A 25,512-nucleotide genomic window follows, 5' to 3' on the forward strand; every position below is an offset into this window, starting at 1 on the left:
TACAGTTTCCACACAATATGAATATATGGCTGGAATAGGTGGTGGTGGTAAACGTGGGATGCGCATGCACAGGATATTGTATATATAATGTATGTTCATCTGCAGGGTCTAAATAAGCAGCCAACAAAGAGACCAGTTAGTCATTACCCCCTCCAAGCTATCCTTCCGACATCTCCTATTAACTCATTGCCCATCCTCATACACAAAATCTAAAATGCAAGGGAAATATGGAGCTGGATCGCAGACAGTAGTCATTTCCATTAATTATTCAGAGGCCTGACAGTTAATGGGCCTCTTGCATGAATCCAGTCTATCTCCTTTCTGTTTTAGTAAGATAAGAGGTTGCAAACTAAGCTTTTGCTGTAATCTCATGTTAGAAAGGATCTGATACATAAAAAAGACTTTCACAGTTACTGCATGACAGGATGTTGTTGTAGTTGAGGAGAATGTTACTTTAATATATAGTATACAGCAGAGTGCAGATTTCCCTACTGAAATTAATTTAGCAGAGCTACTGGGTGCATAAGTTAGATAGGTAGATATAAAGGGTTATCTATCAAGTGGTAGGTTTCTCAGATAAAGCGGTCACCCCATGACTAGCTGGCCACTTGTGCCACCAAAGGCTTAAATACTGGCCCATATGGAACTACTGCTTCTTTTAAACACAACATTTTTATTGAGTTTGGAGGAGTTGGGTACAAAAGAAAAAGTGAAAGGGATAGGTTGCCATCATATATATGTAGCCCTTGTACCCCCCCCTAAGTGAGATTGGGGTCATCTGTTTCTCTGCTACTCCATTTAGGTGATGTGCAATACCTGTTTGGCAACAGAAGGACTGAGTGCTCCGCTGTGTTGTGGGGAGAACCGGACAGGTTTACAGGTTACCTTAGTTCTTTTGTGTAGCGCCTCCAGTCAGCACGGAACCTCTGGATAGCAGCAGGATGGCCCATACTGACACCTTTCTTTCAGCAGCAAGACATTGAAACACACTGGTGATGGTTCCATGGTATTTATTGCAATCAGAGCAGATGTACAAAGCAGGTGCATTCTTCTCCCAGCTTCCACTATTGAAGGCACTCTGGTTAAGGCTTGAGACCCAGACCAGGCCTTCTGGACTCCTCCTTACATCCCCTAGTGAGATGGAGGGTAGATGGTGCTCACTCCACAGGGGGAGGAAAAAGAGAGAGAGAGAGAGAGACCCCACTTTAGGAAAGTGCCAGTATTTATATCCTTTGGGTGTCACTAACTCTGACTCATAACAAGCCAGATCTGGATACTGATAGGCCCTCACATCCAGTATGTGGTCCAATCTGTACCCACCCCTCAGTCTGGCACTCTTTGGTTGTTGATAAGGCCCGCCTTTGGATACATCAAATGAATCCAAGGCTGCAAAAGCACACAGCGCCTTTAAGAAGGAATTATCCCATCCACTGTCTGCACCTAACAGGTCTTACACTGGTAGGGCCCAGGAAAAGAAGTAGTGGCCGGAGGCTAGGCTAAATATACACAGTTATTACAGACCCAAACAAGAATCATTGACCAGCTTACTTGAAAAAGAGCACAGACCTGATGCTGAGCAGACCCAGGGGACCCTACCCTAGACTTGTGGGGTCATTTGGAGGAGTTATACATTAATCAGGGATCGCAGATTTTATGGAAGGCTTTAATTCAATGTTTCAGTTAAGCTGTAAGCCTCTCCATCCTCATTACTTCATCCAGTCTCTGCACTACCTCAGCCCTTGGGGTCAAATGGTTTTTCCACATGGCCGAGATCGAACATCTTGAGGCAGCTAGAATGTTGGAGATCAATTTTCTGCTGGCGGGATTTATATTTTCAATAGGTTTGGCCAGAATAATAATTAGCATTTCCAAAATTGTTATTTTGGCATTTAGTTTGTCAATTTGGGTAGTTTGCAGGTATCTAAGAATGTATCAATTTTAACATTTAAGGCTTCTTTATGCTGGGAGTGATCTTTTCAATTATACAGGTTAGAACAAAAACTGTGAAACTTCTTCATAATCAAGGGGGCATTGTATGTGATTTTACAAATTTTCAACTTGATTGCATTTCTCTGAGTTCTTGACTGGATCCCTCACAATTTGCTGGCAAGAATGCAATCCGCTTTATTTCCCTGGTCATAAGGTCCTGGCCTTGAGAGAAGGCATATACCCTATACACTTGTGTGATGATTTTGCCTTTCTTATTCCACACACCTCAACGCCTACCGAGTTGACATTGTTGCCCACAGCCTGAAGTATGTGATCCTCTTCAAGTCGGGTTACCCTGATTAGCTTGTGTTGTGATCAGTCCTTCCCGGATCATATCTCGACCCACCTCTATCCCCCCCCCATTTTTTTCTGGGGGGTTACTATGTGGAATATGTGGTCCCATGGAGTTATTACCCCGTGTGTCTGAATTTGTCCTTGATGGCTGGTGTGAGCTCTCTATTAGTACCACAATATCTCTACTAGTAGAGTATTTGTTTCATCACACTCTCCAATGGCCAGTTTTTTTATATTACGGGGTTATGCAATTTATTTTCCCCATATATTACTTGCTATCTGGGTGAGTTGTTTTCTAGGTAGCTTTTATTTGGTTTTGATGTGTGTTTTAACTGTTCATATCTTTTCTTTTATCTCATCTCATACATATCCATTATGTGAGTGATCTGGAGGGACAGCGTTCAGAGGGAGGATATCCACATCTGAACACCTGCGACTCTGTCCCTTCATTAGACAGACGTCATGGTGTCTCCATGGCAATGTGGATGCTCTCAGCATACTATGCTGGGTTGTTGCGCAGGCGCTGATGGAATATTGTGATACATCCTGGCAACCAATCACAAACGCTTCCAGGTTTCGCGGTGCACAACGTCACATGGTGGCTGATTATCCAATCACCTACTGCTGGGACTGCATCCGCCCACAGATAACGTAAGCACAGCAGCATTATTCAGGGAATCCCGAGGACGTTACACCATGGCATCCCTATCTCGGCAGTGTACAAGTGAAGGTGAACAAATAAGGCACAAAGCAACAAAGAGTGGTCACTATTTTTAAAGTGAATGAATAAATAAATCTGTTACATACAAAAATATAATAAAGTGATTATGAAGTGACTTATGTGGATACAAATATAAGGTTGAGAACTGCCTGCTCAAACCCTCTGGTGGGGCCTGTCTTGACTGGTCCCAGAAAGTAGGAAAGGTATTCTCACAATCCTGGGGGAGAATGTGTAGAATGAGAAACAACAACACAAAGCAAAAATCTAAGTGTAGATTTATTGCAATGAAGTAAAAATATCAGGTCTTTATCTTGACTCTATATTCAGCCTACTCACAAGATGCAAGTGTTTTCAGGCATATAGCAATGGGCTGTGGTGATCTGTGGTCTGTGTCGCAGGAAAAACTGGAAAGGCTGTGGGATCTTCGAGCAAAGTCAGGAGAGATGTACCTGAACAGTAAGAGACAAATAGCTCCATAGCACAGATCAGTGAGTATAAAATTGTTTAAATGAAAAAGTATAAAAATGCACTTACAAAAATGCAATAATAAAAGGGCACATAAACTAACGAGTGTGGTGGAGACACAATGCATCACAACCGCTCACCACCCAGCCTCCATTGGACGTTCGCTCCTTCACAGATAGACTCTCTGGGGTCAGTCCTCAGCCAGTTGCTGTTCTTTGCCGACCTCGCATCCTCACGTCCCCAGGTGGATGACGTCACCCTTCCGGCTTCTGTGGTGTGTTTGCAGCAGGCAGCTCGTTTCCTACTTGCTCGGTATAGTGTTCTTGCTCCAAGATAGAGGGATCCTCCCACCGTGTTTCGCCCAATCAAATCACGGCTTCATCAGGAGTGTCGGACACTCCTGATGAAGCCGTGATTTGATTGGGCGAAATGCGTAGAGTGGGAGGAAGTACCTCTGGTCAGTGTGGCCTCTGGGAATGGGCACACCCCCAAAATGTTGCACCCCTTATTCCCCTATTTTTTTCCCCCACCCCCTCCTCGATTTCCCTTGTCTTCCCTTTCCTTTCCGTTTTCCTCCCTCCCCTATTGTTTCTCCTATCCGCTGTGTGATTTATACTAATATTAGTACACAACGTTGGTTACATATTGCTGCAGTGTTCTTATTTGACTGTGGTAAACCATGCCCACAATATGGGCATGGATTGTCACAATGGCAGTGAATGGGCAACCTAAACAAAACACCATTAAAATAAATACAATACATTACAATGAAATAAAAACAAAAAATTGTCAAAATGCATTGATTGTCAATGTGTTTATCTATGCCCTTAAAAGAGCAAAGATAAACACATGGCTAGTCCATGGGCAGCCTAAAAAAAATACCCAATTAAATAAAATCCAATCAATGTGTTTCTTACCTTTGCCGGGATTAACATTCACCTCCTCATCCAACTGCAGCACCAACTCTTGCCCCACAACACAATGATCTTCATCAGCAAGATGCAAAGAAGTCCATGATCCTCAGTTGATTGTGGACGAGTCATCAGTTCTTTATTCTTTCCTTTCTTTTCTTCTTATCTTACTCCTTTTCTTCTTTCTTCTCTTCTTTATAATCCAATAGATCCAGGACAGAATATGTTGATCCGACAGCTTCTTGGGTTCAAATGAGATGTGATAGGCCTTATATAAAGCCTGTGACATTACATTTGACTGGCAAATGGTACACCCTCCAATCCAAATGGTGGATATACTGTGATGGCTTCCATTGTTTTTTTTAATGATGGAACATCGTCTTAAAGGGAGGGAAGCCAGCCAATCAGGTAGGATATGCTTCTCACCCTTTAAGATGATGTCACTTCAGCAACAAAAAAAATGGAAGCCATCACATGGTACACCAACCAATCGGATTGGTGGACATACCATGTGATGCCTTTCCTTTTTTGTTTTGTGCGGCATGTCCGGAGTGCCAGCTAACTAGTTCGAAGGGACAAAAACCAGCCCCTTTGGTTCCTCTACCCTTGGTGTCAGTTCCCTTTGAGAGGATTGGTGTAGACTTGGTAGGACCTCTATAACCTTCTGCGAAAGGACACAGGTTTATTCTTGTAATAGTTGACTATGCAACAAGATATCCTGAGGCATTCCCCCTGAGAACAGCAACGGCGAAGCAAATAGCCAACAAGTTGTTGGAGCTGTTCTCATGGGTTGGACTTCCCCAGGTTATGTTGACAGACCAAGGTACAAATTTTATGGCTAAACTGATGCAGGATGTATTGAAATTACTAGAGGTCAAGTCTGTTCGGACATCGGTCTATCATCCACAGACTGACGGATTGGTGGAAAGATTTAACCGAACTCTAAAAGGGATGCTGAGAAAATTTGTAGATTTGTAGACTGCTGTTTCCAGTGCGGGAAGTTCCCCAGGCCTCCACGGGATTCTCTCCATTTGAACTGCTGTATGGCCGCCAACCCCGGGGTATCCTAGACCTCCTAAAGGAGTCCCCTTTTAAGAATACCCTGCAATATGTATTGGACCTTAGGAAGCACCTAGATGTGGTCGGGCATTTTGCTAGGGAGAATCTTTGATCAGCCCAGGACAGTCAGGAGAGACATTACAATCAAAATGCTTGTATGAGAGTGTTTCACCCGGGAGATCAGGTGATGTTGTTACGCAGTTGTGAGAGCAAACTCCTAGCCAAATGGCAGGGCCCATTCGAAGTACTCCACCGCACGAGTGATGTGGATTACGAGATTGCTCAACCAGGGTCCAGGAAGGGTAAACAAATTTAACATGTGAACTTGCTGAAACCCCGGAAGGTGCAGCGGTCTCTATTCATCCACCCGGTGGAGGAGGAAATGGATTTGGGCCCTCAGCCCCCACGGGTGAACATCGTGGGTGACGATAAAATCCCAATGGGTAGACAGTTGTCCTCTGAACAAAAAGGGGACTTGTTAGAAATAATTACACAATTCCATTATGTTTTTTCTGATTTGCCAGGGCAAACTAATTTAATTTCACATGTGATCGAGACAGCACCTGGGGTAAAAGTACGTTCCCATCCTTGTAGGTTGCCTGAAAGTCGTAGGGCCCTGGTAGAGAAGGAGGTACAAGAAATGTTACACTTAGGAGTGATTGAGGAATCATGCAGTGAGTGGTGTAGTCCACTAGTTATGGTCCCTAAACCCGATGGGAAGGTAAGATTTTGTGTGGACCTCCGAAAGGTCAATGCGGTATCCAAGTTTGACGCATGTCCGATGCCAAGGGTGGACGAGTTAATTGACGCTTTTGATAATACGGAATATATATCCACGCTGGACTTAACAAAAGGATACTGGCAAATACCTTTAGAGGAAAAGTCCAAGTGCAAAACAGCCTTTGCCACTCCCATGGGTTTATACCAGTTTGTGACAATGCCATTTGGACTACATGGAGCCCCAGCCACATTTCAGAGACGCATGGATAAAGTGCTGGGACCCCATAGGGCTTATGCCGCAGCCTACCTAGATGACATTGTCATTTATAGTAAACACTGCCGGGCCCATCTAAATAGGCTGAAAGCGGTCCTCAAATCTCTAAGAGAGGCAGGGCTCAAAGCCAATCCTAAGAAATGTGCCTTAGGTACTTAGGGTATGCAGTGGGAGGTGGAAAAGTAAGGCCACTAGCCGACAAGGTAGTTGCCCTGAAAGAAGTTCCGACCCCCCAAACAAAAACGCAGGTACGCTCTCTGCTGGGTTTAGCAGGGTACTATCGGCGGTTCATCCCCAACTACTTGGAAGTTGCAGCCCTATTAACGGACCTCACAAAAAATTGTGCCCCTACACAAGTGGTATTGTCAAGGGAGTGTCAGAGAGCCTTTGAGGACATAAAAAGGTTTCTATCAGAGGGTCACATCCTTAGAAGCCCAGACTTCAACAGGCCTTTTGTAGTGCAAACCGATGCATCAGAGATAGGGCTCGGGGCAGTGTTGTCACAACAGTTTGAGGGAGTGGAACATCCAATCCTTTTTCTGAGTAGGAAATTGTTCCCGAGGGAAAAAACTACTCAGTGATTGAGAAGGAGTGCCTCGCAGTAAAGTGGGCAATCGAGGCTTTGAGGCATTACCTGGCAGGAGTCCATTTTACTCTGGTGACGGACCATGCTCCATTGAAGTGGTTAAATAGTATGAACGACTCCAATGCTAGATTGACCAAGTGGTATATGGCCCTCCAACCCTTCTCATTTGAGATCCAGCACAGGCCTGGAAAAGAAAATGCAAATGCTGACTTCTTTTCTAGAGAAGGGGTGGATGTTCGGGCTTCAGGCGTGCGTGGCCCCAGCCACACACTAACAGGGGAGGAATGTGACACGGTGAATGAACGTCACCAGCCATATACCTGGCAAACCTATGTGTAGGCTTGCAGTGCAGCAGTGACGAGGTTACGTTTCAGTTGAGAAGGGCAGCTTAATTAGTCTGACCCCAGCTGCATAATCAAGGTGTTTTAAAACCCCCAGGCTGTACACACATGCAAGCTAGCTGATCAGGAGACAGGACTGAAAGACTGAAGAGATTACTGCTATAAGGTCTGTTTTCAAAGTACATGTGTGATTAACTGTCTGTGTCCTGCATGCTGAAGAGAATCTGCCTTGTTTTCTATGCTGAAGAGAAGCTATTTTGTTTTTGTCTGCTGAAGAGAAGCTATTTTGTTTTTGTATGCTGAAGAGAAGCTATTTTGTTTTTGTGTGCTGTATGTTTTTAAGGCTCAATAAATAAGCCTTATCAAGAGAACCCTTGTGTGTGGTTGCATGTACCCTGCAACAGCCAGGAAAATACTAGTCAACCCTGTGAGAGGTTAGCCAAGCGGGCATAGGGCCCTTCGGGAGGCACCGCAGACATGGGCATTGAATGTCACTAAGAAAGTCATGCGTGGAACCATGCCAGCTATACATTTTATTTACTTACTTATTCAGTTTATTTACACTATTCACTTTATCTAATTGGTAGTAGTGGTTGGCGCAACATATCTTTCTTTTGAGCTATAAGTTGGGTTTCCAGATCTAGGACCTTTCCATAGCTCCTCCACTCCCACCCAGTGAGGGAGCCACTTACCTAAGTTCTATCCAGGTCCCCAAGCTGCTAGAAACAGCTTATTTTACCCCCCACACTAAATAGGGTCCTAAAAATTTACTAACAAATAACCGTGAAGGTAAACAGTACCATATATTTATCATTGCATTCAGTAAATTACACATTTTGGGGGGAGAGATAAACACATTGCGCGAACTGGGAAGAGTTAGCTCTTAATCCTTGGCACCAGAACGCAGTTGTATCATAAGAGGCTACCTCTCTCCATTACACCAAGAGCAACCCCTATATGGTAGGGAGTGGGGCAAGACTTTCCCCCTATGTCTCCCTTGTGGGGTAAAAATGATGCAATAAAAATCACAAACTGGTGACCTAGGGGTCGTGAGGAAGAAATGTGAGGCACACACACAGCGTATCCCCCGAATGAGTTCCTCAGACCTGAGTCTTGATACACAATTTCTCTTATGATACTGTAGGTGCCAGAACACAAGACCTCCAACAGGCCAGTAGGGTTGTGCAATGATAGTTATCTATCACTGGCCTAGAGTCATCAGACTCTGCTGAAATGCAGTTAATATCACACCTCGTTAAAAAAAATATATATATATATATATATATATATATATATATATATATATATCAAGTGATTTTTACAGCAATTTTATTACCGAAGTCATCAACATTACGGTAAAATTACCAGGTGTGATATTTTAAGATGACTCACAATGCCATAATTAACTGACTGATAAATACACATTAATTACTGCACCATTAATTACTGCACCAAATGGGATTAATATTTAACTAAAACTGCACTACAGTACCTACCCCCCTTGGCTACCTAAGGGGGCTTTGTGGTATTTGCTAATTTTGCTGCTGTTCCTGATATTTTTATCGGTCGCAGTAAAAAATGCATTATTTTTCACAGTACCAAGTAAAAAAAAAGAACACTTTATTTTGGCTATAATACTGCATTTTTAAATAAATCACCTTGAGCATCAGCGCAATAGATACATCACACGGAAGAAGGCAGGTTGTATGAAATATGTGTATTATATTAAATCCATATTAGAACATGTATAATTGCAGATACTTCCAGCCGCTAAAACTCATGAAGTTAAAATGTGTAAGCAATACATTTTTATTCAGTAATAAACCATGATCTGTTGCCGTCCTACAATGGTGTGTTCTTTAATTATGCATAACGAGCCGACAACAGGAACTCTGTAATTGATGATAAAATTCCAAAACAGCACAGACATAATTATCTCTTCCATATGTCTTTCCGGACTGTGTAGAAAGTGCTGTATAAACAGATTATAGTTGAAACACACATAAAAGAAAAACAGAGGTATACAAAAGCAAATGTTAAACAAATTAAACACATACAATATTAATATTCAATGCTAACTGTGGCAAAATGAAGGAACCAATTTAATTAGGTTATTTTGTATTGAACTAAGAGCTATTTGTAACCTCTATGTGGTTAGCAATAGTTTAACTTTGTAATTTTGGACACACACCCTTTCCATAGTCAAAATTATACAGGGGAGTGGTTACAAAGTGGCAGAGTTTAAATAGTTAGATTTTCCTGCGATCAGAAGGGACTAAGACAGTGGTGTCCAACTCCAGTCCTCAACGTACATTAGCAGTGCAGGTTTTAAAGATATCCTCTCATTAGCATATGTGGCCCGTTGACTGAACCACCCGTACTTAAGCAGGAGTATACTTAAAACCTGCACTGTTAGTGTTCCTTGAGTACTGGAGTTTGGAACCATTAGACTAAGAAGATCAGATAAGGACAGTTAGACCCAGGAAGGTGACAAGGTGAAGATCATCTAACATGGCACACGTGTAGTAGTTAGAAAGGGCATGTGGCCTGGAGACAGGTTAATTAGCGGGCAGACAGGAGAACGCCAGATTACCATTAGGCCTTAGGCAGAGAGGCCTCAATTAAGAGGATCATCTAGTCCTAGCCTTAGCAGGTCTCAAGTTTGGTAGTCCTTCTGACTCCTCAAAGACAGTGCCCTTATTAAGTTCGAAGCCGAGTGACACTTGTTGGGTGAAATTGGTGTTAATTGTTCAAGCTGATTTTTTTGGGGAGGGTTCTTGAAAGTTGTATTAGTCAACAACTTTATTTGTATTTTAAAAGTCCATTGTGCCATTACTCAATCCTCCTCCACTTGCTGCCTTGCCCAAAAACTTGTCTGGTGTCCTGTAACACCTTTCCACTTTAACACCTACCGAACACATTCTCGTACAGCCATCCCAGTAGAGATTGCCTACTGTACCTTCGCCTGTTAAATGGTCCGGTTCAGAGATGCCCCTCTGACCAGGTAGGCTACATATTGTAAAACCTCCCAGCTTCAAATTTTTGCAACAAAACTGCTCCAATGGCAGTTTCTTCATCAGTATTTCTATATCACTTTGGCTTACATTTTGTAGTTGGGAGACAATGATAAAAGGTGGATGCCCATAGGGGAGACCTGGCCACATACACATACATACATACACAACTTTTGGGAGTTGGAAGACTATAGTAACTCTAAGGACCAAACCCACAAAGGTCTGTTAAGCACTTAACATGGCGATAACCTGACTTAAATGAGCAGTTCCCTACTCTTGGATTGGAAGCATGTAGTCCCTGGAGCTGAACCACACTCATTTCAGGTCTGGGGAATCCCTGGTTCCCAAGATGCTTAACAGGAAAGGTGCTTCATTGTATTTAAATCCCCTGCATCACACAAGCCTATAGGAAGTGGCTTCCTCTTGGCTCCACATGATGTGGGAGATTTAAACCTCCATTCTGTTTCCCCAGGAGGGGATGGTATTAGCGCTACCTTCAGTGGTAAGTATCTCAGGAACAAGAGGATCCCAGGAGCTCAAAATAGTGTGTTTCAGCTCCAAGGATCCGTAGCCCCACTAAAAAAAGAAAGGGGGATGGGGGATGGGCAAACCAAAACCAGTTGTAACTAACGGTGTATCTTCAAAGGACAATAACATAATGTTAAGCCATGTTTTATCTTGTAAAGAACATAGTGTTAACTAGAACAGGCATTAGTGATATTGAGATGCAAATGCTATGCATGAGGCATTATCATAACATTGTTTATCCACCAGGGTTTATTAAGGTCAAGAGACTTAACGTTAAATATTTTAAGTTATAACCTAAACGTAGCGTTACTTCTGGAGATGGGCAATATTTTGGGGGGGCGCATTTGCATCCGCCTTGGATCGGCCAGTTCCTTTGGTCCGTGGATATCTGTGGATCAGTCTCAAAAAGGGCGATCTGCCCTTTTCAGATTTCCACAAGATTTCCACAAGTCGGATTAATAATCCGTGGTCGAATTGTTAAAAATGCACACTCAGATTTAACAATCCGCAGTGCGGATTTCGCATTCAATGTGGAATCTCAGTGTGCATTATTAAAAATCCACAATAATTGTATCCAATGGCGGATTCAGACGAATCTGCTCAGACTTTTTAGTACACAATCCGCAGATGGATTTTGGTATGGGGGAGGACGGATTTAGTCTAAAAAAAACAGGAAACCGATATGGACTGGTTCGCACACCTATACTTTTTCCTAACCAGACGCTGAAACAGGGCGTTTGCAATGTCTGAATGGGTGTAATTCCACAGTTAACCAATCTTTAAATAACATAGCGTTATTTCCTGGCATTATTTCCCTCTCCTTTCTCTCCACTGCAGCAAAAGCCCTACTTTGGGGTCTGGATCATTGTTACGCTTCGACATAATTAACGCCCCGTTATTGGAAGATATGCAATAATGTGATTTTTCAGCCTGTCCCAATGAGATGTAGTTTCGGATGTTGCTTTTGCCTGTAATTAGCTATTTTACTATGTTAACTCAGGGAACATAACGTTTATTCCTGTTTTAGGTAATGTCACATTATGAGCTCCCAGTATGAGCCCTAATATAACTGAGCTTTGTGGATCCAGCCCTTAGTATTGCTTTATATTGCAACTCATAACATAAGCTACTGATTTAATTGGAGAAATGATGTGTTGGAATGAGACTCGATGAAGCTAATCTCCTCTGCTTTAGAGCTGATAGATTTCTAAGTGCTTGACATTAAGAAGAGGGAATTACCCTTGAAAGCTTCTCATCAAAATGATTCTATTCATTCAAATAAAAAAAGTGTCTACTGCGTTTTAAAAAGGAATTTGTATTTTCATAGGAGCAAATGAACTAACAAAGCGACCACAACCGAATTTATAGGTAAACAGATTAATTATGTATTAAGGAAAAGGGAGGTGTTATTTTTCTTACAGTGACCAATAAACTGTTATATTAAACATGTTCATGCTTAGTAGAACATTAAAAACACCCTTCCAGCTCAAACTTTTTTTCTATTATCGGTTAGGTATATATTTCAGTGATTTAAAGCAGCACTCCTCTCTAAAAGCCTATATGGGTTAACTCATATAATATTCGTATCCTGCTTGCATGATTTGCTCTTTACAAAAAACACATTTTAGTGTTACAAATGTTGATTTTCCTAATCGCTAGCATCTGAAGTTATCATGGTAACCATTAGCCCATACTGGGCTGTAGGGAGAGCTTCATTTTGACCTCTGGGACACATCCAGCTTAAAACGCTTAGATCTCCTGAACAGAGAGGCAGATTTTAATAGCATCAGAAAGGTCAATAAGAGATCTCTTCAAATAAATTTAAATATGGAAAAAAATGGGTTGCTGCTTTAAAGCTGCAGTTCAGTCTTTTTTTTTTTTTTTTAATTTTTTTACTTCAATAGTTTCATGTGGGCAATCTCTAATTACCTAAAGAACTGTATAGCTGCCAGTGAATTCGTTCTCCATGTATTGATCGGCAAAATTTGGTGACATCATTAGAGAAGGGATATGTTTTTCTTCTGCTTCTGTCACTCAGTTGAAGCTCATGAATATTCATGAGCACTCCTGCACTGACATGTGCTAGAGGGAGGGCAGGGCTGACAAAGGGGTGTGCCAGGGCTTGTGACAGGACATGAAGGGGCAGTGCCTTAGCAAATGGCTGTTAAAATAGAATACAAGAAAATTGGTCTTTCAAAGTTGTTTTTTTAAAAACAGAAAATGATAAAAGTATTTTTTCTTACTACAGAACTGATTTATTAAAAAAAAACACACATGCAGAATATTGACTGAACTGCAGCTTTAAAACACTTTGCAATTTCCAAACAAAAATGTTGTGTTGTTCTGAAGTCAAGTGTGCAGGTGAGCTACTGTAGCCTTCATATGGCACATTTTTTCCCACATATTCAATCTCTAACTACTATTATACCATGTAGGGAATTTAGAAAAGTACTCTTGGATGTCATCTTAAGTGATTCATTAATGTGAGGGCCAATTGTTTCTTTACATCCCTTTAATATAGACATGAAAAAATAAATTAAGGAACATATCTATGACACTCAGAACACTTTATTGGTCCATCCATGTCAGGAATAATATAATTCCTGCTATCTGTGTTGCCTGGAAAAAAGGGGATGTCAACCCTAATAATGTCCTATGGATTACAATGCAAAGAATGAAAAATAGTGTTGCATGACCAAATAGACCCTTCCCCGTTACTTAAGATGATGGTTATCTAAGAGGGTCTGTATCTCATGATCCCCACACATTTCCCTTACCTAATGCGAGATAGAAAAGTTAACTAGAACATTACTGAGCATGCAAGCAGTAAAAGAGAAAGAGTGCTAGTTGTTGCAATCTAGAGGTTTTCTATAATGATCTATGGTAAAACTTGCACCGCATTTCACAGCACGTCATTCCAGTACAATCAATGGTGTGTTTAAGATCTAGATCTCATGTTATAAACAAAGCTACATACAGTAGTGTACAATCATGCTTTGTACATTTAAGCAGGTATGCAAACATGTCAGTACAGAATTACCTCTACTTCTTGATCCTTTTTCACTTCACAGTGTTTCTCGCCCACAGTGCATCGTGAAAAGATAAGCCATTTATAATGTGGCTCATTTATTCAATGCCTATACATTCCATTGACATTTCTCATTAGAATGGATTAACAGCGACATATTTCCTACCTTCTCAGTTGCAGAGCTTTGAAAAATCATAAGTACTCAGCTATTCAGCAGGAGGGAACTTTTCTCTAGCTGTGGAAATACGTACGTCATCGCCTTTCCTTCCTGCTCAGCCTGTACGACCCTGGGGGACATCATTATCTGCACTGGTACTGTAGTAATACAGCCACAGCATGCACCGAATTGCCTTATCAAGAGAAAAACACTCTTCTTTCTCAGCACTTTTGCAGCACCAAGAGCTGCAGAGAAGATGGGGGGAAGATCCGTAAGAACAAAAAAAGTGTCTCAAAAAGTTAAATGTAGAATAAAAAGCAGTCTACAAGAGCAAGACACCCTGTCTGTTGCCCCTTGTAAGTTTAATGTCACAGACAGTGATACATCAACTAACTAGGTTACCACAAACCACAGCTGTACATACTGAGTAAGCAATCACCCTGCAGTATGATGTCTAGATATTGTTAAAGAATAGTTATCTGTACATGTGCTTTGCAAACCCCAGGCCACTTTTCAATAAAATGTACATGGTGAGCTATTTCCAAGAAATGATGGTAAATGTGTAACTGAGGTGAAACGATACGGCGGTGTTGTTTTATTACATACAGATAAAGCATTCTATTAAAATATATATATTGCCTTCTTTTACTCAGAAAAAGGATCGGATGTTCCACTCCCTCAAACTGTTGTGAGAGCACTGCCCCTAGCCCTATCTCTGATGCATCGGTTTGAATGATAAAAGGCTTATCGAAGTCTGGGCTTCAAAGGACGGGACCCTCTGATACACACCTTTTTACTTCCTCGAAAGCTCTTTGGCACTCCCTTGACCATACCACTTGTGTAGGGGCACACTTTTTTGTGAGGTCTGTTAGTGGGGCTGCAACTTCCGAGTAGTTGGGGATGAACATCGGATAGTATCCTGCTAAACCCAACAGGGGGCGTACCTGCATTTTTGTTCGGTGGGTCGGAACTTCTTTCAGGGCAGCTACCTTATCGGCTAGTGGCCTTACTTTTCCACCTCCCACTGCATACCCTAAGTACTTGGTTTCCGCCTTACCTAAGGCACATTTCTTAGGGTTGTCTGTGAGCCCTGCCTCTCTTAGAGATTTGAGGACCGCTTTCAGCCTATTTAGATGGGCCCGCCAGTGTTTACTATAAATGACAATGTCATCTAGGTAGGCTGCGGCATAAGCCCTATAAGGTCTCAGCACTTTATCCATGAGTCTCTGAAATGTGGCTGGGGCTCCATGCAGTCCAAATGGCATTGTCACAAACTGGTATAAACCCATGGGAGTGGCAAAGGCTGTTTTGCACTTGGACTTTTCCTCTAAAGGTATTTGCCAGAATCCTTTTGTTAAGTCCAGCGTGGATATATATTCCGCATTACCAAGGGCGTCAATTAACTCGTCCACCCTTGGCATCGGATATACGTCAAATTTGGATGCTGCATTGACCTTTCGGAGGTCCACACAAAATCTTACCTTCCCATCGGGTTTAGGGACCATAACTAGTGGACTACACCACTCGCTGCATGATTCCTCAATCACACCTAAGTGTAACATTTCTTGTACCTCCTTCTCTACCAGGGCCTTACGACTTTCAGGCAACCTGTAAGGATGAGAACGTACTTTTACCCCAGGTGCTGTCTCTATCACATGTGAAACTAAATTAGTTTGCCCTGGTAAATCAGAAAAAACATAATTGAATTGTGTAATTATTTCTAACATGTCCCCTTTTTGTTCAGAGGACAATTGCCTACCCACTGGGATTTTCTCGTCACCACAGATGTTCTCCCAGGGGGCTGAGGACCGAGGTCTGTTTCCTCCTCCACCGGGTGGATGAATAGAGACCGCTGCACCTTCCGGGGTTTCAGCAAGTTCACATGGTAAATTTGTTTACCCTTCCTGGACCCTGGTTGAGCGATCTCGTAATCCACATCACCTGTGCGGCGGAGTACTTCAAATGGGCCCTGCCATTTGGCTAGGAGTTTTCTCTCACAACTGGGAAACAACAACAACATCACCTGGTCTCCCGGGTGAAACACTCTCATACAAGCATTTTGATTGTAATGTCTCTTCTGACTGTTCTGGGCTGATCAAAGATTCTCCCTAGCAAAATGGCCGACCACATCTAGGCGCTTCCTAAGGTCCAATACATATTGCAGGGTATTCTTAGAAGGGGACCGCTGTCCCTCCCAGGACTCCTTTAGGAGGTCTAGTATACCCCGGGTTTGGCGGCCATACAGTAGGTCAAATGGAGAGAATCCCGTGGAGGCCTGGTGAAGTTCCCGCACTACAAACAGCAGAAAAAGGAGAAGTTCATCCAAGGCTCTCTTCTCTGAATCTACAAATTTTCTCAGCATACCTTTTAGAGTTCGGTTAAATCTGTCCACCAATCCGTCAGTCTGTGTATGGTAGACCGATGTCTGAACAGATTTGACTTCTAGAAATTTCAAGACATCCTGCATCAGTTTAGCCATAACATTTGTACCTTGGTCGGTCAACATAACCTGGGGAAGTCAAACCCGTGAGAACAGCTCCAACAATTTGTTGGCTACTTGCTTCACCGTTGCTGTCCTCAGGGGGAACGCCTCAGGATATCTTGTTGCATATAAATACAACTGATAGGGATGACGTCATCACGTTGACGTCGGAGGACACGGGTGAGATTGCTCCAGTAACGGGGAGAAGGGGAGATTGAGGGAGTGCACTGAGTTGGTAGTGGATATTGTGCTACTGCACCGGCGACTACAATTCAAGTGTTTTGATACTGCTCATAATACACTGTGGCGCACTGTGAATACTGTGATTTAAATATTGGTGAGAGAGATTATACTACCATGTTGGTGATGACACTCTGACTACGAACACACTGTCCGTTATTGCGCTGTGTATACATTGCGGTTCAACACATGATATACGGTTACACCCTTTATTCACTTAGGGAGTAGGTTATCAGACAGGTTATCAATTGCAATAGAATATTAGCATTCATCCTATACCTGTGTATATTTATATATATATGTATATTTATATCTACTCCAACTCTACTCCCCTCTCCGATTCTGAGCTTACCAGGAGGGTTCACTTTATGAACTATATATGATACTAATATAGCATTTAGTCTCCTGTTATCACCCACACCTTGTGTTTTAATGTTTTTTTATGCGTATTGATTATGCGTCGTTATGTTATATGAATTAGAATAAACTCTTTTTTGTTTTGCCTAATTAGGCTTTTATTGGTAATTGTTCATCAATAGAACTTGGTGCGATTACATTTGATTTCCCCTACAGCTTGTTTGTACACATATCAGGGAGCATTATACCCCTATTAACACTTTATTAGCCTGTCTTTGCCGTGTTAAAAGGGATCTATGGGAGGCTGTTCTTGTCTTCTTGCATACTCGCTATCTTGTTGCATAGTCGACTATTACGAGGATAAACCTGTGTCCTTTTGCAGAAGGCTCCAGAGGTCCTACCAAGTATACCCCAATCCTCTCAAAGGGAACTGACGCCAAGGTTAGAGGAACCAAGGGGGCTGTTTTTTGTCCCCTCGGACTAGTTAGCTGGCATTCTGGACAGGCCGCACATAACTTAGCAATATCACTACGCATCCCTGGCCAATAGAAGCGGAACGAAATACGGTCCAAGGTTTTATCTCTACCAAGGTGACCACCCCAAGGGACAGTATGGGCTAGGGTGAAGACAGTTTTAACAAACGCCTTAGGAACCAATTTTTGTCTGGTGACCTCCCCTGTTTGGGACTTCACCCTATACAGGATATCATTCGACAATTCAAAATGAGGGAACACCATTACCCCTTGGCATTCAATATCTGGTCATCAATTTTTACCACTTTGTCATATTGTCTGGGTCCTCCCTCTGCCTCTGGCGAAAATCAGGGGGACATAGCTCTGGTAAATCCCCAGGGCCTATCTCTCCCTCCTTCTGGCCATCCCCAGTCATTACTTGTGACTTTTGCCTATTTATATGGCCATCTTGAGTCCCAGATTTCTGCAACCAGTCCTGTTTGTCATAGCGTCTTTTCCTCCGAGTCTTTGGAACCTGGGGTCTACTGTGGAACTGGTCTGCTGAGAAGGGGAACAGTTTACCAGGTTTCTCCTGAGCCAGAGAATGAGGCTCCTCCTGAGAGACTGGAGCCATTAGGTTTGAAAAGAAAGACCAGTCACGGCCGAGCAAAACAGGGGCAGGGAGCCAAGGAGCGACTCCTACTTCGATCCTGGCCTCCTACCCTTTTACCTGCAGCAGGATTTTGGGTGTCGGATACCATTTTACATCGCCGTGTATACACTCTATACTCCATGGGGAGTCAAAGGAAAGCACGTAAGGTGGTAACAGTTCTCGCGTTTTTCCAGAGACCAGCGTTTTTCCAGAGCCTGAATCTACAAGGGCCTGGACGGTTTTACCCCCAATCTGGACTGGAAGTAGCCAAGGCTTGCAACTTTCTCTGGGGAAGGCCGAGGCGACTGTCCTGCTGAAGGAACAATCCATCTGAGGACAGTCTATATGCCGGTGGCCTTGTTCTCCGCAGGCAGAACATGGAGAGGGTTCCCTCGCAGGAGGGTGCCGTGGATACCGCTCAGCTGGACCGGATACTGGAGACCAGGCATCTGATGGGTCCTGTGAGTGATGTCTTCTGAAGTTCCTCTCATTTGGCGACGAGCCGACATCAGGAAGTGGATGAGGGTCTCTGCGGTGCCCGGCGTTTTGACTTCTTCCTTGTTGGAAGGACTGCTCCTTTCGTGGCACTTGATGGTTGCGTATGGAGGGGCCGTAGTTTCCCAGTTGGAGCAATCTCCCTCTTTGGGCGTCCGCAAGTGCCGGTGGATTCGGATCCGTCGGGTCCAGGACACTCGCCTGCTCCTCGGCCCCAAGGAAGTTCTTAACGAGTCGGACCGCCAAAGCTAGGGTTTCCGCAGCATGGCGTTTTACCCAAGAGCGTGCCGAAGGGGATATTACCTGTAGGAATTGTTCCAAAACAACTTGATCAAGAATTGCCTCCTTAGTGCGCTCCTCGGGTTGTATCCAGCGAGTACACAAGTCCAATAACCGCTGAGCGAGGACCCGGGGTCTCATCTTAGAGGTGTACTTCAGGTTCTGGTACTGCTGCCGGTAGGTCTCTGGGGTCAGACCTAAGCGATCCAGTATGGCGGCTTTTACTTCTTTGTAGTCCATTGCCTGATCCGCTGGGAGGCCCTGATATGAGACCTGGGCTTCTCCTATGAGGAGCGGGGCCAAAGCGGTTGCCCAGCGATCTGAAAAAAAGCCCTGGGCTTCGGCAACCCTTTCAAACGTCAGTAGAAAAGCCTCTGGATCCTCGTTCGGAGTCATTTTCCTCAGGAGGACCGGAGGTTTGTTCGCAAACTCTGGACTGGCAGACCCCTGGGATTGTGTCAGCAACCTGGCTTTCCGCTCATCCTGTGCTGCCTGCTGCTGGATTAGTGTCATATTCTCTAGCCTGCTGTTCCCATGCTTGGCCACCGGGACTGCTGCCACTCTCAATGTCTGGTTCTAGCCTGCAGTACCTATACTTGCCCACCGGGAGTTCTGCTGCTAAACTAAGGAACATTCCAGACTCTGATACCTGACACCTCTGCACCTGTGCTCCACCTCCCAGCCTGCCTATATAAACCTCCCTTTCCTGTTCCTCTTTGCCTGTTTATACTGGTTCCTTAGCTTCTGCAAGGTTCCTGTGTTTACTGCTGTGCTAGCTATTGCTATCATCCTGTTCCAGTTTCCTCGTTGCCGACCGCTGCTTGTTTCCTGACTTCGCTACCTGCCGCCTGCCTCGGACCCCTGCTTGTTTCCTGACTTTGCTACCTGCCGCCTGCCTCGGACCCCTGCTTGTTTCCTGACTTCGCTCCCTGCTGTTCCTGCCACTGGGATCCACTTCAGCCGAAGTCCAATCCTTGACAATTATGAGTTGGGTTTGCTGCTGCAACAGTCTTTCATCTCTCTCTGCCTGTAGTTGGGCCTGCTCTTGCATTAACAGTCCATGCTGTCTGGTCTGCTCGCACAGAAACTCTTTTAAAAGTTCTTCCATTTTGTGTGTGTGGCCCTTCAACTGCAGGGGCCTCTCAGCATCCCACTTCTGACACCATATGTTGCAGGGTACATGCAACCACACGTGGTTTTCCATGAAAAAGGCTTTTTATTGAGCCTCCAAATATGGCACACAAAAATAACAAGAGCTTTTCTTCAGCATATATAAAGTAAAGCAGTATAAGATTGTAATCTCCTCGGAGCAGGGACTCCTCTTCCTTAATGTTACTTTTATGTCTGAAGCACTTATTCCCATGACCTGTTATTTATATTATTTGTTATTTATATGATATGTATTACTACTGTGAAGCGCTATGTACATTTATGGCGCTATATAAATAAAGACATACAATATAATACAAACAAGTCCTGAGCAGGGCTTTGCCCTTTCTAATCAAAGTCCACAGAAACAATTCAGCATCAAACAAAATGTTCCAGAAAAACAGACCTTAAATCAAGCTGTTCTCCCTCCAGAGTTTCAGTGTATCTCACTGGATCAGACAGGCTGCATGTGTGTGCAGTCTGGGGTTTTTAAAGCTGCTTGAGGAGGCAGCTGGGATCAGACTAATTAACCAGACCTCCAAGCTGAATGTTAACCTCATCACTGCTGCACTGCAGACCTAACCACATAGCCAGGTATAGGGCTGGTGACGTTCATTCACCCTGTCGCACGATCCATGAGGTATTCCACTCAGAACTTTAGCCCAACCTGAAAAAGTTCCATTTACTTTATGACAACTCTTTGTTGACAATCCTTAAACAATTTTCCATCCAGGTGCATATATTTTTACCAAGACCAATTTCCTTTATTTTGTACTCTAAACCAGCGGTGTGCAAAGTGGGGTCGCTGGATATCTTTTGGGGGGCACGGGTGCTTGCAGAGGTACCGTGCTCTTCCCCGAGGCATTTAAATTAAATGCCGGGGGATCGCGTGAGGCCTCTGCAACTCACTTACGATGAATCTGGAGATTTGCTGTGACTGTCCCATGGCAACGCATCGTCAAATGACGCCGCAGTGTCATGCTGTGAGGATTCTGGAGTCATGCCGCTCACGGCGTGCTCCTCACTTACCTGCAGCTCCGTCTGGGTCTCCCGCGGCGCACGTGTTCTCCGGAAGCAAGCCGCCGACAGCTGTTCCTCCTATGCGCGCGCGCGCACGTCTTCTTCTCTCTTCTGCCCTCGGAGCAGGGCGTGGGTCCGCGCACGCAGCCGATGGCACTGCTTCACGGAGGCGCGGCCACACGGAGGCGCTCCCGCCTCTTAAAGGCACAACACCTCTTTTGATGGCCATCACCAAATACAGTCAGGTTGCTGGGCTTTATGGCTCCTCCCCTGGGACTCCTTCTGGACCTATACCTGCTGTAACCTGGCCTTTCCACACACCTCCACCTTGCTGTGCTGCTATTGGATCCTTTCTCTTATATATACCTTGCAGAGTCACTGACTCGTTGGCTGAGCATAGAACCAGTAGTTCTCACCTCTCTCTGCCTCCTTATTCTATTTCGCAGACTTCCTCGTGAACTGAACCGGCTTCCGCTACGTCTTCCTGTACCTCTGGCATCCCGAACTCGGCATACGGCTACACGACTCTCCGCACCTCTGGCCTCCCGATCTTGGCTTACGGTAAACGACAACGTCCCTCTCTCTAACCCCGGACTTGGCTAACGGCCTCTCTACCTACCGTACCTCTCCTACCCCGATCCGGAATCCCAGACCACTCTTCAATCAAGACGTGCCCTCGTGGCTGTGGGTGGCGTTATTTCCTATCCCACCTCAGCACCGCGGTCCCGTCTCATTTGTGGTGAGCACATCCTTACACATGCGAAGTGACGTCACACATCCGTCTCCATGGCAACGGGGTCATCCAGTGGTGTCATTTGACGCCACGAAACAAGTGAAGGGGGCGTGCAACTGAGGAGGAGCAGGCAGGGGGCGCAACTAAAAAGGTATGTACTCCCCTGCTCTAACCTATTGTGTGGCACTGTATCAAAGGGTAAGTAGGTGTCAGTTTATGATTTATGAGGTGTCGATAGGAGGCATGGCGCATAGATTATAATGATATGTAGAAAGCTCTGCTACACCGTGCATCACTTTTTTGTCTTGTATTTGCTTTAAAAAAATACGCCAGGTCTAAGGTCTACTTTCCAATACTTCAATAGTTTCAAGTTCAACAAACTAGTGAAGCTTAGTAAATCTGGGCCATAGGTATACAAAGTCAACAGCTCCTCAGTTGCCTCAGAATGAGCAATTTACAGATGTAGCAGATGTTATTGCCCCCTTTAACGTGGAAAAATACAAAACAAACCCTAAACAATTGTTAACGAACGCCTGCATTAAGGAGATAAAATATACATTACCATTGCTTTCATCTTTAAATAACACATATAAGGGTAGCCTAGTGCCCCTGGCTATAACGTTTCATTTGGTCCTAACACTATGGGGTCTATGCACTAAGCAGCGGAAAATTGCATTCGGCAGGGTTTGAATTCGCCATGTTTTTGGCGTGTTACACTCGCTATATGCATGAAGGGCCGAATCCCTGGCTAATGAATGCGCCACCACCATTTGAAATAATGGCGAGTAACCTGTGGCGAGACAGGCTGCCGAGAAGCCGTGCCCTGCCGAGATGTGTTTGCAGCAGAGTGTACATGTGCAGGGGGTCTCCCGAGCTGAACCGCATTTGTTTCAGGTCTGGGGACCCCCTGCTTCCCGAGATACAGGCCCCGTTATGAGGTGCCGATAATGTTTTTAATAATGTGCAAATAATCTATTATCCCTATCTGGATAATAGTTATTTTGCACATTATTGTACTGTAGGTGTTGGGGGGGGGAGGGTGTTCCCCAACGGTATGTGGATAGGCCTCCCTTGTGGGTAGTGGGTGAGGGTGGTTAGGCCTCACGGGGTGGGGGGTTACTGTGGGAGGGTATGTAGGCGTCCCGAGTGGTGGGTGAGGGAGGGTTAACCCCTTAATGACTGTAGCGGTTAATAACCGCTATGGTGATTAAGGGGTTAGGGGACATTACATTGGATGTTTTCATTCTTCTGTCTGTTTTGCAGCAGCGGAGGGGGCATGGGCAGGATGAAGATGAGGATGGCCTTCTTCGTGGCAACCGGTAATGAGTAAATGCTATATGTATTTAATGTATTTATTGCTGTTTATGTATTTAAAATGGGCACATTCACTATTATCCCTTTGTGGATAATAGTAATTGTGGCCATAACTATACTGTATGTGTTAGGGGGGGGGGTTATTTCTTTAAAAGAATGTATGTGTTTATTCATTAATTGGGGGGGGGGCACATAATTGGTACTGCAGGCCTGCGGGTAACACCCGAGGGCCCCCGCCGGCCTATAGTATAATTGATGTGCATATATGTGTATGTTAGGGGTTATAGGGGTTGTTGTTATATATATATATTTATATATATATATTTATATTCATTTATTTATTTATTCATTTAGTTTTATTTATTTAGTGTGGGGCTGCTGTGTGTAATTATTCTTCATTGTGGGTAGCGGGTGTGGGTGAAGGGGGTATTAGCCCCAACGGTGGTTGTTTAGGGCTTGCGGGGGGGTAGCGGGAGAGATTAACCCCTTCATGACCGTAGCGGTATTAACTGCTACGGTCGTGAAGGGGTTAAGTGCACCCGCAACCCCCCCCGCAAGCCCAAAACTCACACCAAGGGCCAAATACCCCCTTCACCCACACCTGCTACCCACAATAAAGCTGGCACGGTGGGTTAACCCCTTCATTGCCTTAGCGGTTAGCCGCTAAGGTAATGAAGTGGGCTGTACATGCATTTTTCCTGCCTCAGATGCATGCCGGGGGGCTCCGGTGATGCTATTAATGGGTATCAGCTCTGGAGCCCCCCAGCATCAATCTCAGCCAGGAAAAGGGCTGATTTTTTTTTATGGCCCCTATCGCCGCTCAGCTCCAGCTTCTTGCCAACTTTTTTTGGCGGGGCGATTTGGAGAACATCTCTCCAATTTATTGACGCGAACAGCAGCGAGATGCTGATCGGGGCTACCTGCATACGGCGGGTTTTAAAACTGGCGAGATATTGGTTCTCGCCACCCGCACGGCGAGTTTTTAAAACAAAAAAAAAACTGGCGGATTTTACTCATCTCGGCAGTTTCTCGCCATTAACTAATTTGCTATAGCCATATTTCGCCAAAACCTGGCGAGATTGCGGTTCTCGCTGCTCTCTGCATAGGCCCCTAAGTCCCGTCTTTTGTGTCCATGTTCTCAAAATCGAACGGAGCGGTTGCGGTTAGGAATTGAAGCCGGAATGAGGACCAGGATAACCCAGGGTATATCCTGGTCAGGGTAAGCTCATCCAAGCGGGTTCCCTGCACCTAGGAAAGCCTGGATTTCCCCCCCAGGAAGTGTATTTTTAACTGTTCCTTGTGTATTTCTTCTTGTTGTATGTTGGTTTACCAAAATAAACACAATTTGTTTTTACTATCTTGTTCTGCTTAATGAATGATACCAGTAATATATAAATGGTGTAAAAAGTACCTGGTCTCCCGTGACAATATCGCACCCGGGAAAAAAAATACAGGCGTTATTATTGTCGGCCCAAAATCGCAATGCGGAAATTAATGCAGCCATTAATATTGCATTAATTACCCTGCATTGTGATCATATTTATATCATAGGGTTTTGTAATAACTATTATTACAGAAGCTTCTGATCAAAATAACATTAACCTGTATGATGTCTGGTTACCAAGGTATACCACAGGCACCAAAGGGGTTCATACATTAAAAAATATATACTACCTTGCTATGCAATGCTTTATTAACCGCTAATGAATGGGGCACTGTGTTCTACCTGGATGTACCGGCGGCAAATTAGTATTAAATTGCTGATATTATTATTCCCAGCATATCGTTTCACATATTGTCTTTCACTTTCAGAGTTTCCTGTAGTTGACTTTGATTTTCCTTAACAGGTTTTCAGGTTGAAATGTTTCAAACACAAATGTCCTTTTCTGTTTCTTGCTTGAAAAACATGAAAACACCCAATTAAATCTACAAGGGAAAGAATAAGAAAGTGATTACACAAATTCATTATATTCTGACATTCTTAACATCATTTTGCTCGTTTCATTCTATATACAGTAGGACTGTGTCTTTCCCTGCAGTGTATTTGTGATTTTTAGTACATTTAGTACATATAAAAAGAAGAAGAATACAGTCATTACGGATCCCACATTACTATCTGACCGTGACATAATGTGTCTGTGGCCTCAGTGGCTGGTCCATTTTGCTAAATTAGTCCATGCAGCTACTTTAATATCCAGTCAGACAGATTGAAATGTAAAAAAAATGCCTTATTTCTGTTCTGTGAAAAATGT

At 43.9% G+C, this 25,512-nt stretch overlaps 1 protein-coding gene across 6 annotated transcripts in view; it reads right to left on the reverse strand.

Annotated features, from left to right (window-relative positions):
* Positions 1 to 25,104, reverse strand: part of SYTL3 (synaptotagmin like 3) — a 93,883-nt gene extending 68,779 nt beyond the window's left edge. Inside the window, exon 1 of one of the 6 annotated variants that reach the window (XM_075597766.1) lies at positions 24,987 to 25,104. The gene's annotated coding sequence lies outside the window, so the exon portion shown is untranslated. Of the gene's footprint in view, positions 1 to 13,942; positions 14,075 to 14,096; positions 14,368 to 24,986 lie in introns of those variants that run through there. The other 5 variants (XM_075597764.1, XM_075597767.1, XM_075597769.1 and 2 more) reach the window with 5 other exon arrangements.
* Between the last annotated feature and the right edge of the window lie 408 nt (positions 25,105 to 25,512).

The sequence above is a fragment of the Ascaphus truei genome, chromosome 4 (genome assembly GCF_040206685.1).
Source record: "Ascaphus truei isolate aAscTru1 chromosome 4, aAscTru1.hap1, whole genome shotgun sequence".
Classification (NCBI taxonomy): Eukaryota; Metazoa; Chordata; class Amphibia; order Anura; family Ascaphidae; genus Ascaphus; species Ascaphus truei.